The sequence below is a fragment of the Mirounga leonina genome, unplaced genomic scaffold, assembly GCF_011800145.1.
Source record: "Mirounga leonina isolate KUSES-001 unplaced genomic scaffold, KU_Mleo_1.0 Mir_92, whole genome shotgun sequence".
Classification (NCBI taxonomy): Eukaryota; Metazoa; Chordata; class Mammalia; order Carnivora; family Phocidae; genus Mirounga; species Mirounga leonina.
In genome coordinates this window covers 19,124,196-19,133,503 of record NW_023270852.1, presented here as the reverse complement: position 1 = coordinate 19,133,503, position 9,308 = coordinate 19,124,196, and positions in this window count along the sequence as shown.

The following is a 9,308-nucleotide window of genomic DNA, read 5'->3' as shown; positions in this document are numbered from 1 at the left end:
GATCTGGCACAGGATAGGTACAAGATGAGCCTGAAACATTCTATTATTCCATGGTGGGGTGGGGTAGGGGACGGAGGCTATCAAAGACCTGGGAGTCAATATAATGATGTTCCCATTGGCCAAAGATAGGGCAATTTGAACATCAGTATGAACAATAACTAAAATGAATGAAAATACATCAACCATATTTAAATACATGAACTCATAATGACACTTAAAAAGAAAAAAAAAAAAACAAAAAACCTCTTTGCCTACCTCTGGAGAATGCTAGGGAACCAAATCATTCTTCAGGAACCTGATAAGTAAAAGGAAAGGATCAAACATTTATCCTGCCTCTTTAGGTCAGCAAATAGTTCAAAAGAGGGAGTTTTTCTTTATAGAAGTATTCCAGTTAAAAGTGAAGAAGGAATGAATATCGATGAATCAGAATATGACCAGTACAACCTCTAGGTGAGTGATGAATCTAGTCAATGAGTATCACAGACTACTAACATCACAAAGACAGGTTCAGTACCCAATAACATCTAGACAGTCTTACCCAAAAGAATTAACTCTGAATTGGGTCGAGCCTCTAGAACTAACCACCAATTTATAGGAAATACAAGTTGTAGAAGAACGGTTAAACCAGAAGAGTGCCTTCAGTAAATTCAGGTTATTGGACAACAACCCTGTCTCTTGGACAAACAACCCTGTCTCTTTAAGAAGTAATGTACAAGTGGGGGCAAAAATAAATGGAGGAAGAGCCATCAAAAGAGACTTAGTAGATGTATCAACCAATTGCAATGTGTGAATTCTGATGCAAACAAGCAAACTGGAGAAATAAAGATTTATGAAACAATATTTATTATGAAACAATCAGGGCAGTTTGAATAGTGACTGGACCCTAGATGGCATCAAGAAATTATTGTTATTTTAAAATGTAATGATATATTGTGGTTATTTTAAAAAAATAGTTCATATGTTTAGAGATATTTACTAAGATATTTATGGACAAAATGAAATGGTGCCTGAAATTTTCTTCAAACTAATGGGGGAGGCAGTAAGTGGGGAGGAATATAGATAAAACAAGACTGGCCATGAATTTTATAATCATTGAATTTAGGGCCACCTGGCTGGCTCAGTTGGCCGAGCATGCAACTCTTGATCTCAGGGTCATGAGTTCAAGTCCCACGTTGGGTGTGGAGCCTACTTAAAAATAAAATAAAAATAGGGCGCCTGGGTGGCTCAGATGGTTAAGCGTCTGCCTTCGGCTCAGGTCATGATCCCAGGGTCCTGGGATCGAGTCCCGCGTCGGGCTCTCTGCTCCTTGGGAGCCTGCTTCTCCCTCTGCCTCTCTCTCTCTCTCTCTGTCTCTCATGAATAAATAAAATAAAATCTTTAAAAAAATAAATAAATAAATAAATAAATAAAAATAAAATAAAAATAAAAATAAAAAATAATAATCATTGCAGTTAGGTGATGGGTATAATTTATTCACCAAACTTTGTATTTGTCTCACATTTTCTATAATAAGTTAAAGAAAGATCACAAAAATATGTATTGTAAATTCTTTTCAGTTCATTAAATATTTTCTCACCGTGGTCTATAATAGCTATATAACAGTTCATCATACTATGACGTACCATAATACAATTGATTGTTTACTAATTGTTGACACTTAGATTGTTTCCAATTTGTTGCTATTACTACTAACACTGATAAAACTCTCTTACATAATTCTTTATATAAGTCCATCCATGATTATTTTCTCTTAATTAACTCCCTTAAATGTAGACATAGATTCCTGAGCTGAAAGCTTCATACAATGGAAAGCTTTTGGTGAATGTGGCTACATTCTCTTTGAGAAAGGTTGTGCTGATATCTACCCATTGGCAATATAGGGAGAGTAACTATTTTCTGGGCATGTCATATTTCTCTAATACTTTTCTCATTTGATAAGCAAAAAGAAAAAAAAAACTTTGAATATTATTGTATCTGGCATTTCTTGGAGTTACAAGTGAGTTAAATATATATCATATGCCTAGCTTGGTACTTTTTTGGTAAATTAACTTTTTATGTTCTTTGCCTACTTTTCTATTGAGATGTCTTTTTCTTATTCATTTGTAAAACCTCATTATATGTTAAAGATAATAGCACTTTTTTGTGTATGTTTCAAATATTTCCTCAACATTTTGTTCCGTTGATTCTTGTCTTGGTTTTATAAATACACGAACATTTCAAAAATTTTACACAGTCAAGTTTTTGACATTTTTCTTTAACATTTTTTTTCCTTTTCATGTCACACTTAAACATGGTTTCCTTCTTCACCTCCAAAATGATTTAAATTGTCACCTACTTTTCTTCTAGGATTTTCTATTTTCATTTTTTATATTCAGGGTGAAAAATTTTGAAGGAATATTATAATGGACAGGTATCTAACTTTTTTCCCTCCAAAATGATTTGTTGGTTACAATGGCACTGTTAATTGAAAGCTTCATCCTTTCCCAACTGATTTGAAACTTCAACCTCTTTTGGGTTGCTTCTTTTTTAAGAGTCAACAGACCCGATAGTTATAATATAATTTAATTCCCTTATTTAACATTTTTGAGCAGCTAGTATGGACCTAATCTCAGGTTAAGTGCTTGATATTTATTTAAATGAATATATCAGGGGGCGCCTTGGTGGCTCAATCATTAGGCGTCTGCCTTCGGCTCAGGTCGTGATCCCAGGGTTCTGGGATCGAGCCCCGCATCAGGCTCACTGTAATTTGGGAAGCCTGCTTCTCCTTCTCACACTCCCCCTGCTTGTGTTCCCTCTCTCACTGTGTCTCTCTCTGTCGAATAAATAAACAAAATCTTTAAAAAAAAGTGAATATATCACAATCACCATGATCTCTCTGGTTAAATTCAGATGGTACACCCACATAATGAAATAGTATGCAATCATAAAAAAGAAGGAGGATGCAGTTATGTCCAAGGTATATTGTTATATGGAAAAAGTAGTATGCAGGCCAGAATAGTGTTTATTTGGGAATTAACATTAAAGCTACTCCTTTTGTCCCACAGGCTGATAAGGCCTAGGAATGTTGGATTATATTCTGATTTGGGAGTAGTAATATACTTTATTTTGTAGGACGTTTATAAGGATTAAATGTATGACTATGTATAAAGCATTAGGTCAGCGTCTGGTATCATAGTCATAAGAATCACCCTATGGGGGCTTGGCAATGTAATGAAGGCCTTTGTGGTTGCTTTTATATTTACTTTGTCTGTTACATTGCTGATTACCTCCGGGCAAATGGCCTCTGGACCAATAAGCAGTTCCAGTAAAGGCTGCAGAATTCTAAGACTAGGAAATGGATCTGATTTAGCTTTGTAGAGGACCAGCATCTGCCACTTGGCCTACCCTGCAGAAAAAAAGGCAATTTTTTTTTTAAGATTTCATTCATTCATTTGAGAGAGAGAGACCAAACACAAGCAGGGGGAGAGGCAGAGGGAGAGGGAGAAAAAGATTCCCTGCCGAGCTGGGAACCTGACACGGGGCTCGATCCCATAACCTGGAGATCATGACCTGGGCCAAAGGCAGACGCTTAACCATCTGAGCCACCCAGGCATCCCAAAAGGGCAAATTCACATCAAGTGACAAAGAAGTCTGTTAGACAAGTAAGAAAAGAGACAGGACAAAAATTAGCAAGAAAGGAGGCCTTGGCTGAGGCATCATCTTTGGAAAGGATCACGTGGCCTTAAGCATGCAGGAGGAAAGCTTTAGGAGACCCCCTTTGGAGGAGACCATTGCCAGCAGCCCTCGGAACGGAAATGTTATGCAAGTGATGTCAGCTGATATAACGCCTCTCTGCTGTGAAAGCGGGGGCAGACCTAATCAGAGAGGATGTTTCCACCATGGAATTCTGCCAGCTAGTCATCTTGACCACAACAGATGCTGCTATTTTCTGATCAGTGTTTGCCCTGTTATCTGGGTGCAAACGTCCGTGGAGGAGCACAATCAGTACCATTATGTGCTCCTATGAATCGCAGCCCCACTGCCCAAACTACATGCCCTCCGAAGCTGAAAGTAAGCATCGGCAGGGACTGGAGTAAATTGATGTAAAATACACATCTTTCACAAGTGCTCATGTATGCATGCTCACAGGCCCTCCACCCCTGAAGAATGATGGGAGCCCACATTCATTCACTCATTTCAAAAATATTTATGGAACTATCTACTCTGTGTCAGGCTCTGTGCTAGGTGCTGGGGAACACAACAGTGACCAAGACACTCATGGAACTGAGCTTGCAACTTACATTGCAAGTTGGGCAGATGTTTAAAGAAAACGTAAAACAAATTCATACACATGTAATTGCAGCTTGTGAAATTCATCATGAAGGAAATAAACAGGATGCGATCATGGAAAGTCACAGGATGGCCTGCTCTAGACTAGATTAACCACAACATCTAACGTACTGCAGGGGTTCATGGAGAGCTCACTTCACTGCCAGTGCCATTAATCCCATCCATCCACCCATGCATCCATCCATCTATCCATCCATCCATCCATCCATTCATTCATCCGTCGATCCAATACAGTATAGTGGCTAAGAGCCTGGACTCAGAACAACCTAAGCTGGAATCTGGCTTTGCCATTTATTAATCATTAGGGCCTTGGACAAACTGCCTAACTTCTTTATGTCTTAGTTTTCTCACCTATGGAGTAGGGGCAATAATCATATCTACCACATGGTGCTGCTCTAAAATTTAAATGAGATAATGCCCTTTGCTCAGTCCTGGGCACAATGCTCAGTACATGCTAGCTATTTTGTTACTAGTATCTGTTTCTTCACTCCATGCAGGAATATTTACTAAGAACCCCTAAGTACCAAATACTCTGCTGAACACTGGAGTGAAGGTGGGAAAAGAGAAAGATCCAACTATTTCTCCAAAAGGAGATGTGTGGGAAACCAAGCAGAGGCTTTCTCCTTTTCTAGCAGATACATTCAGAAGTCATTGTTAACCCCCAAATACTAGCTTTGAATTCCCTCAAGACAGAAAGACAGCTCACAGGTTAGATAAACCTCCCAGAAAGACAGCTCACAGGTTAAACCGAGTTACCTCCCAGAGAATAATACCTAGCCTCACCCCTTGGCTTTTAAAAATGGGGTTATGCTGGGAAAGGCATGGTCCTGGAATTCTGGAGAGTGCAGACCGTTCTGATTCTGTTGAGCCAGAAGCACACACACCCCAGTTTCCTCACCCTCCCTCCCAAGTTACCTTGAGGAGTTGATAAGGGAACTCACAGGGGAAGTGCCAGAGCCATATAGAGGGGTTTCCAAGAATGTCTCCTGTTCTTTCTTCAGTTCTAGTGACTGCTCTGCCTCTCTGGGACCCTGTTCCTCCCACGCAAACTGGAAGTAACAGGATCCTAGTGGGAAGAGGGGCGGGGGTGCAAGGCTTGAGTGAACCAACAGATGTGGAGGGCCTTTGAAAAGATGAAGGGCTCTGCTCGTGTAAGTTATTATTATTAGGTTGGGGAACCTGTGCACATAGTAAACATTTCTGTGAGTTGAAAAATCACCAATGTTGAGGGAACCTTGCCAGGGAGCCGTTTACAGCAACCTCTCCAAAGAATGAGAACATCCTCGGGTGCGCACTCTTCTTGCCCTCTAATTGTGAACGTTTGATGGAGCTTATCAGTGCGTGTCCCAGTCCTATGTAACCAGTTTGCGTATCTGATGCAGTATCAGACAACAGGCACGAAGCATTGCCCCTTGCCCCCACATGTCTCCTTGCCTGAAATACCTGCTTTCTGAAACAATTTTACCGTAACTGCTGGACTATGAAGAAAAGAGGTTTTGCAAATAAATACATCTCATAATTAAAACTTGCCCTTTAAAGGCTCACACTTTCTTCCCCACTATAGGTTTTCTTTTCCTGGTAACATAGCAGAGAATCAATGAGGGCAAGGCAAACCTCTTTAATATATACAGTTTCAACAGCTCTAATAACATATCTGCGTACGTAAGAAAGAACGCCTCCCCCTCTTCAGCCCAGCTGATAATTTCCCCTGATTTGTTAAATGCCCTCTTATTTCACTCTCAAAGATAAAGCTTAAAAGGCGGTTAGTCTTCGGGGGGAGTGGGAAGGGTGGATTGAAAAGGGATAAAGTAGAAGAGGGGGCTCACAGCCATTTTTTTTTAAATGACAGCTTTTAATTTTCGTTATGAAAGTAATGAATGTTCATTGTGGGAAAGTTAGAAAGTATCCAAAAAGCTTGGAAAAGAAAATATCTATTACTCATAATCCTATCACCCAGAGGGAACCATTGTTAATATTTGGCATGTTTTTGGTGAGGTGTTTTTTTGTTTTGTTTTTTTTTCAGATTTTTCTCCAGGAAGACTTTTGTGCCGTTAACAATTTTGAAATCTGCTTTTTAAAAATGTTACATGATAGCATTGGCATTTTTCCATGGCCTGAGAAACTCTGCAAAGAACAACTTTAGAGTGGCTATATAATCTTCTGACTAGGCTGTCCCCCAACTTACTTATCCTACTTGACGATTTAAGTTGTTTCGATTTTTTCCCCATTATTACAAATAATGTGCTGCTATTATATCTCATCTCTTGGTTTTGTTTGTTTGTTTGTCTTTCTGCATAATACGTGGGCATGGCCGTTGGGAGGGTCTTAGGCTGAATTTTATAGCTGGGTTTCCTGCGGCCAGAGCAGCCATACCAGAGAATATCAAGCCAGCTACAGAGTTAGATTATAGCATAGTAACAGCTGACCTTACTCTCCCCTCTACAACCTCCACGTCCTCCTGAATTCTCTTGACATGGAAGTGAAGAGTGCTACCCTCCACCCAGATAGGCAAGCTTGAGAATTAGGAGTCACTTTGGACTTCTCCTTGCCCACCCCTATTCAGCCAGTCATCAACATCTGTTCATTTACACCCTCAGTCTCTCTTAAATCTCTCCTCCCTTCTCCATCCTCACTGCAATTCCTGAGTTTACCTAAATGACCAAATTCAGCGTCTCTGGTCTTCCCGGCCTTTAATCCACTTCTCTACACAGCTGCCAGATGGTCTTTTTCAAATACTTAGGATCACGTGCCTCCTCTACTTAAAAGTCTTTGATAACTCTCTGCTCCCCATCCCCACCCTACCCCTGAGCTTTCAAGATGTTTGAGTTCTTTAGCTTCATTTGAGCCCCCTTCAAAATCCAACCTGATCTTGTCTAGACTGTCCCAGGTACTCCCTTCATGCGCCAACTCTGAGGCCATAATCTGCCTCATGCTTTCATCCATGTCCCTGTACGGTTACCTCTATTTAGAAAGCACCTCCTTTCCCTTATGGTCTAGCTAACTTTCTTGCCTTCGAAATTCAACTTGAACTCCTACAGGAAGTCTTCCCTTACCCACAAGAATTTGGTTGGGGAGCCATCTGTGCTCACACTCTGCCTATTCCTTAGGCAGAGACCCATCATACTGTGCCTCTCTTTGAAGGTAGGGATTTCTTCATCTTTTTAAACCTCTAAATACTTCAGTTGTGTAGATCTTAAAAACAAGGGAAGTCTTCTGCCTAAACATAGTAAGTATCAAGATCAAGAAATTAACATTGTCCCAATAATGTCCCAGTCCAGGACCATGTGTTACATTTATTGTCATGACAGCTAAGCAATCCCTTTAATCTAGAACTGTCAGAGTCTCTCTCTTTCCTGATTTTGGTGTTTTTGAAGAGTATGTGACAGTTATTTCATTGGATGGTCCTCAATTTGGGTGTATCTGAGGTTTCTTCATGATTAGATTCAGGTTCTTCATTTTTGGCAGGAATACCACAGAAGTGAGGTTCTGTCCCTCTCACTGTGTCACATCAGGAGACACATGATGACCACCTATCACATTACCAGTGATCCTGACTTATTATTTACTTCAGACAGAATTGGCCGGTTTTTCAACTGTAAAGTTACAATTTTTCTCTTTGAAATTAATCAAAGATCCTTTGAGAGGATCATACTTTCACCTGCTACTTTTAGCTTGGGGCTCTGTTTTCCCATCAGTCAAATGAGGTGCACAGAATGAACAGTGGATTCCAAAATTTTCACTCAAGGATTCCTTTATTATCCCCTCTGCCACGGACCTCACATACTGAAAGATTCTGTCCACCAAACAAATGATATTTCTCAAGGTATATGTGATTCATTTCCCTATTGCACATTCATCAGACATGTCTACTGCACTGTCAGCTCACAAAGGCAAGGCTTGCTTGCCTCACGGCTGGACGCCCACAGCCCACCACAGTTCCAGCCACAGAGTAGGTGGTCAACAAATATTTGTCAAAGGACTGAATCTACCTGTCCATCGCAGCTTATGGAAAGCATTTGATATCTGTAGTGAGGACACGAAGTTGATAAATGCTATCCAAAGGCAGAGACTTGACATTTTAGTTAGTCTCAGAGGCTTTGTCACTGGTCAGTGTTCAGTTATGAAGGTTTTAAAAATAGATTGGACAGAGTGCATGGAAACCCCCCAACCACTCCTACCGTCGTCCCCGACTTTCCGGGAAGCCTTAGTTAGGAGATGTTGAAGGGGCATCCCAGCACCCCAAATTTATAATCTCTGTGATGCCTCTGTAATCAGCTGGCTAGACAATCTCCTGTTCATACAACAGAGTTTTTAAAATATCCTAGACCTTGCTTCACATTTCTATAACATTACATTGTCACATTTCCTCCTTCATTGCACACTTTAGACTGTGGAGATATAATGTGGCAGAAGATCATGGAGGGAGTTTTTAAAAAGGATGGGGGGAGGAGAAAGGAAGTCACAATGTTTGAACTTCTAAGTGCGCAATGCTTTCTTTCCTTTGTTCTCTCTTTTAACCGTCACCATAACGGGTGAGGTAGGTATAATTTATCCATTTTACAGAGGAGAAACCTGAGGCAGGGCCAGAGGTAATGGCTTGCACGAAGACATACAGCTTGCATGCAGCAGGGCTGCTGTGGGAATTTCTCCAGTCTCTCTCCAAAGCCTTGCAAGTTGCCACTGCACCAAGCTGCCTCTCCCATCCCATGAAAATGCCCTTCTCGAAATGTGCTGGCGATCACAGTCCAGAAATGCAAAGGACAAATCTCTTGGACCACGTTCTCTGCAGTTACTTTTTAAATGATTGTTATCACGACTGAGTAGCTGTTACCATGGTTTTAGGGAAGTTGTCCGAGGGAGGGCCTTTCTTTGGGCATCTTGTGAGCCTGAGGAAGGAACTCAAGTTCTCAGCTCTTAATTACCTCTGGCTGTGCTGCAGCAGCAACGCGAGAGGGACTGTCCCTGGAAAAGTGTTGAGG